This window comes from Trachymyrmex septentrionalis, unplaced genomic scaffold (genome assembly GCF_001594115.1).
Source record: "Trachymyrmex septentrionalis isolate Tsep2-gDNA-1 unplaced genomic scaffold, Tsep1.0 scaffold27, whole genome shotgun sequence".
Taxonomy (NCBI): Eukaryota; Metazoa; Arthropoda; class Insecta; order Hymenoptera; family Formicidae; genus Trachymyrmex; species Trachymyrmex septentrionalis.
In genome coordinates this window covers 1,336,852-1,343,396 of record NW_017305430.1, presented here as the reverse complement: position 1 = coordinate 1,343,396, position 6,545 = coordinate 1,336,852, and the positions used below count along the sequence as shown (strand labels likewise).

Below are 6,545 nucleotides of genomic sequence, written 5' to 3'. Positions count from 1 at the left end.
ATTAATAATTATATCATTATGATACTTTGCTAAATAATAGATTTCTTTCCTTTCTTTTTAATAGATACACAATTTTACAAATACTTTCTAACAATGTTAAAATATGTACATGTAAACATATTTGATAATTTTGAATTTGCGATGACAATTAACCTGAGACACGAACAGCTCTTCGTGTGTATTTCTAGGGTTAATATGTTTCAATTACCATTTGATCTGATCACGATACTACTCGTTCTAGAGCCGATTTGTTCCGTATGTCCGTTCTGCAAATGAAACGTAAACGCAATTAACGTAGTGAAAACGTTTCGCTCAACTCCCGCGCGGTAAACTCACGCGCCAAAAGTGACGCAGCTTGGGAGTGACGTCACGATGCTGTGCATTTCGCTCTTGGCGTTGGGTTCACTAATTTTTCGCATTTCGAGCAACAGATAATATACGCTCGCCTTTATGATAATCGATACTCTGTTTTGTAATACAAGTTAAATACGCAAGACGAAATTGCAAGTAGATATCAGAAAATAGGTGTGACAATATCTGTCGCTTATTCGCGCGATAGATCCGTTGTCGAACAAGTAATGCGAAATATGCGTTCAAACAGATTCTCAGTGTATAACCGCGAAGTGCCTGTATTATGCGATAGTTACGTATTGCGATAAGCAATAAGTACAAGGTTAATATAGGTTTCAATTACCAATTTATCGTATTATAATGCCATTCGTTCCGGAGCCGATCCGTCCCGCGTTGCGCGTCCGCCGCATTCGGTGCATGAATATAGCTAAGACAGCGAAACGATTTCGTGTTTCTCGCGCGGCCAACTTCACGCGCCAAGAACGACGCGATGGCGCGCGATAATGCACGTATTTTAACTTCGCGTTCATGCATTTTCTGCATTTTAAGCAACAGATAATATACACGCTTACCTTTTACAGTGATATTTTCGTTAGTATTACACGGATTATACCAATATATGTATAATCTGAAAACAACACACATTTCAACAATTACCATGACAGTTCCAATAATATTTTTCACAGTTCTACAGTTTCTTATATAAAATAAAAGAATATTGTATTTTTTAAAAATTAAAATTGAAAATATGACGTGTTGTGAAAACTTCGCGAATAGTACTTTCTCTCTAAAGTATAAGAAAAAAAAAATTTTCACTTTTAGCTACAATTAATTATTTTTCATTGCAATACAAATAAATTTACAAGATAAAATTATAAACAGATATTTGAAAATATAATTAGTCTCTTGTTCGCGATGGTCTTCGCTCGAACAAGTTTTGATTGAGAAATATTTGAATAGATTATTATATATGAGTACGGAATTGACTATTATATTACATTATAAGTACATAATAGATAAATATTCGTACAAATGATAAATGCAATTTAATGTAAATTTTATTTACCATTTAAACCCGTCATTTGTTCCGGAATTGATCCATTCTTTTCAAAAATGTTGATAACAAAAGCTTAATGTTAATCATGTAAACGATTAATAAAAATATATATTTGATCAAAAATATAATTACAATTCAATATCATATATATAATAGGCATCGAATTTACAATTGTAAAATAGATTATAGAAAATTGTATTAATTATAAATAATCGGTATAATATTTAATTTGCTTGAACTGGAAATTATATAAATTTACAAGAAATGCATTAAGATTAGGCATAAGATTCACTATGACCCTATATGACGTTTACTCATTCATGTATTTACATTTCAAACTTAATTTTAATTTTTTTAAAAACTACAAATTAAGAAACTACACGAAAATTAAAAGATTATTTAAGTTTTTTATTTTCACTTTTATTGCTTTGAATGTTAATCGCTTGAATTCATTTGAGAATGCAATAGGAATTCTAGAACTCTTCGTGAAACAGCTAGAACTTTTGCAAATTGCACATATTTGGTTTTACATCCGAATTTTTTAAATTAAAGTGGGAAAATTAATCGTATGCCAAGAATTATTTTCGTAATCTAAATTTTGTTTTAATTGAATTGAATGAATATATTAATTATAAAATAATAGAAAATAGATACATATATATCGATATTTTAGTGAAAAAAACTTTATTATTATTGATTATTCTAGATTGCGGCTGCTTTTAATATTTTTCCAACATCTTTTTTATTCACAGCTTTTATCTTTACAGGTTACTTTGAAATGTATTTATCAAATACGTTTCAAGATTAGATAAATTAAAACTACAATACAAAAAATAATGATTTTAATATAAAATTTTATGTGTTGCGAGAATTCTATGTCTTTCTTCAGAGTTCTTATTTCAAAATCTTATATGGAATATCTGATCGATAACTTTATTTAGGTCATGTCAAACTGTAATTTCAAACTATGCTTGTCAGAAATATATAAGCCATGTACCAAAAGAAATCTGAGAGAGCTTTAATAAATGTAAATACCAATAACTTTTATATAGTTGCCAGCTCATTTCTGCTGTCAGCTAACAAGCTGTCGTTGCTTTATGTCATCCTGCTTTCACGGAAGGGCTGTGACCGACATAGTCGATACAGAAAATCGTAATTTGGCCGGAGAACTCAAATAATCGGTACAAGACACACGATCGAGAATCCTGGAAATTTCTATCCGGGGATGGTGACTCTTCTCTCGGGAAATAACCGAAGAAAATCGGGAAAGAGCGCATGGTTCGAGGGAGGAAGGAGAAGAGAAGGGAGCGGCATCGGGGAAGAGAAACAAGGCACTCTCCCTTGGTGAAAAAAAAGAAGTCTCTAAGACTGGAGCACGCTTTCTTTCAGGTATATCGATTATGGAAATTGTGCTTGTTCCTGCTTCTTCAAGTTGTGAAAAATACCTCGAATACACGTCGACTCGACCATGAAGCCAATTCGGGAAGCAGTTGAATACAGACGACGAGGCTTGACAAGGATAAGCTGAATTCGATGCGAAATGACCTCTCACTGTCACTCCGATCCGTAACGAGGAATTCCTGATGAAAGAGAACAAAGACACTGGGACAATCTCTGAGGTATTGCACAAGAGATCACTGCAAATCATTGAACCGAACTGTGACGACATTGTATTAAATCGCAAATCATCTTTTTACTTCTTCAATCAAGATTCTTTAAAAGCGCAAATTATAAATTAATGCTTATTTTATTCAGATTACATGTCAAAAAGAAATAATGCGACAAGAAAATCGATATTACTATCATTTTTTGAATTACATTTTTTGTGTTCACGATTCTTATAAAATAAAAATAAACTGGACCTCGGATTTCTTAAAAATCTTTTATAAATTGTTATGTTTATAAAAATTCTTGTTATTATTACTAAAAATATTGTTAAGAAATTATTTTTAACGATCTGCATTAGTAATATTGTTAAATAGTAATATTTAAAATATATATGACAAATGTAATCGATTGTGAAACATATAATTAATTTACTTTAAAATAATTTAGATAAAGTTTTCTTTTCTTCAATGATACAATATTTATTGCATCTCATGAAATATAAAATTAATCATTATAATATGAATAATTAAACTATAAAAAATTAAAATAAAATTGACGCATTAAATAATTGACGCATTGAATAAAGTATAAGAGTACAAAGTGTAAAAGATGGTACAACTTGTATTAAATTCGAAAATAATTTTTCTTGTAGTCAAAGTCAGTCTATTAGTGTGTCTCACTTTTTACTTGATCAGTCCAGTCAATAATAACATAAAAAAAATAATTAGTGCATTACAAATATTTATAAAATAAATGTTATAAATATTTATAAAATAAATGTACATCGAATTTTCTTTTCTCGCTGTATCACGAATTAATTCTAACAAACGGGACATTATCATTTACTTTGCGCTTAGTTTTGTGGATTCAGCGTAGTCCTTTAAATGCATAATGCGATTTCCTGAAGCATAACGCGAAAACGAAGACAGGTTTTATTTATCCTCACATTATCACGTGAATAACATTCTCACTTTTGATTTGGCTGGAATTTTAATTACGCAACAATTCGTTCTCACGTATACTAATTATATGATCTCATAACCGGCATTTTCGTAGCCCACAAATCCCACAACTCAGCCACACTCGCCATCCTGTGTTCACTTCAAAGTTTAATTCGTCGAGCTATCGAGATATTACGGTAATACTGCCTTAGATCTTCGACGGACTCAAAGTATCGAATCTTAATATAGCCGTAATATTCGAGAGGTTCTTGGAGTCGAGGGGAAAGATCGATTCGGGAATCCGTGGAATTTCGCGGACCGCGTGTATAATATATTATTACAGGAGAGATATTGTCGGTCAACGGCCGAGGAGAAACCTACCGCTGCAGTTTAATCTGAGTGCACCTCCTTCGTCTCGCGAATTGTGAACCGGCGTGAGATTGTGTATACGGCATTTCATATTACATGTTTACTCGCGTCAACAGTATGGTGCAAGAGAGGAAAAGAGAGGGATTGTTTAATCAAATTAAGCTGGTTTACCCTGTGCACATACATCGTTCCCACGATTCTCCTTCCAGAAACAAAGCCATGAGAGCTCTTCGACGAATTTTACGTCAACACCAGTTTATTAGCAAATTGGTGTTTCTCTTACTTAATTGAGATAACAGCCTCTGTCGCTTTTAAATGTATAAATGATTCGAACTATCTTCAATGTAAATTCGATACGTTTCTACATTCTGATGCAATTTGACGACTAGAAGAAGGGGAGGATTGTGAAATACCATTTTGTTTATTAAAACAACTCAGTAGACATTCATATAACATAACTACTTTTAGTTTGTTAGTTAATAACAGATACCAATTATAGTGAATTCAGTTACTTTTGTTATACTAGATTAGAGCTAAAAACTGATACATACATGACATTAACAAAGTTAAATGCAAAAACATATAAATATTTTAAAAGATCAAATACTTAATATTATCACATTATCTAATAGAATATACAGGTATTATTTCATTATCAAAGTAGATTATATTATCATTACGTTTAAATACTTTACGTAAAATAGCCTTTAATTTTTAATTTTATCATTTGAAAGCCACATTCAAGGTCTCCAAATTAGACTAAAGTTACAAAATTAATCAACTAAATATGAGAAGAGCCAATTACGATTAAAGTTAGATGTTAAACTATATATTATATATAAATACGTATACATGTATTTTAAATCTATCTCAAATATGACTACATCGATTTCATTCAAACTTTTAACACAATCAATCTGAAATAATCCCCCCCAATTCAATTAGTCACATAAACGGTTCTGTTTCTAATCTTATATTATAAATACCAATCAAAATTACGTAAAAAGAATACATCTATAAAACTGTCTACTACCTGCAAAACTGAAATGTAGCTTTTATGACAACAAAGCAAACACTATAATAACCATTGGCCATCTTACGTTTATACAGACTGTGAAGAAGCAATTTTAATGGTCGCGTCCAGTTTGCAGCGCAAACTATATATAAGATATTGTGGTATTCCACAACCCTCTACCTATTCTATAACTATTTTCTTTCCTCTAACATTTAAGTTTGTATACCACGAATGATTTGAAATTGGACTGAAAGATAATGGCAGTTGTTTTACATGCTAATAGAGTTACGAGCTTTCAAGGGAATAATATACTTTCGTAAGTTATTCTTCCGTTGCATTGTGTTTCATTGTGCTATTTCCGAGAGAATTCTAGTTCCTATTTGCTACTGTTCTATAGACAGGTATTATATAATTATCTTGTTACAGTGAGGAGCTGGAGAAGGAAAAGTTTAGAAACTGCCCTTGAACTGGATTTATCTCAAGATTACACACCTAGTCTAAGTGAAAATTTCATTTAATGGTCCCCGATGTTAATTTCTCCATCTATTAATTCTGTCTTTGTCTTTATTTTAATGATCGCTATGGAGAGTTCGGCACGTCTGCATTTTTTTGCCCGGCGTACCCTTTACCCTCGTGACAAAGGGTACGATCTCGCCGGTTAACGAAAGAAAAACTAGGCTTCAACTTTGAACTGGAGCAACTCGAGCGGTATCCATCGTGTCGATCCCGACGCCGATACAAAGGACGGTATAACCATTGTACCAGGCGCGGACGGTGGAAAAAGCTGGCGGAGCGCCGGTGGCAACGGCGGGGTGGCGGTTGGTCGCGGTAGCCGAGCAGCTCTCTCTCGACGGAACTTTGGAAAATAAGAACAATCCTGCACAGCGGGATATGTGCGAGGAAGAGAAAGAGAGGGTGAGAAAGGAAGAGCAGGAGAAGGGTGAAACCCCCGACGGCGCGGCGGGTCTATAACTAATGGCGACGCGGTCGCGACCTGCGAGGCAAAAGTGCCGGCGCGTTCGTTGTGCGGCTATATATACGGGGTGACCACAAATTCCGCCCGCTGCCCATAAAGCCTTGGAAATGGGAGCCCGGCCAAAACAATCGCGGACTCCCCGTATCCCGCGGGACACTTCGCCATTTCCGTATCCGGCGGTCGCTATCGCCTCTCTCTTCTCTTCTTCGCTCTTCTTCGCCTTCTTCA

At 33.8% G+C, this 6,545-nt stretch overlaps 1 protein-coding gene across 3 annotated transcripts in view; it reads left to right on the top strand.

Annotated features, from left to right (window-relative positions):
• The window catches only part of LOC108749178 (limbic system-associated membrane protein-like), a 292,256-nt gene that overhangs the window by 93,415 nt on the left and 192,296 nt on the right, over positions 1-6,545 (top strand). The gene's annotated exons all lie outside the window — the stretch shown is intronic.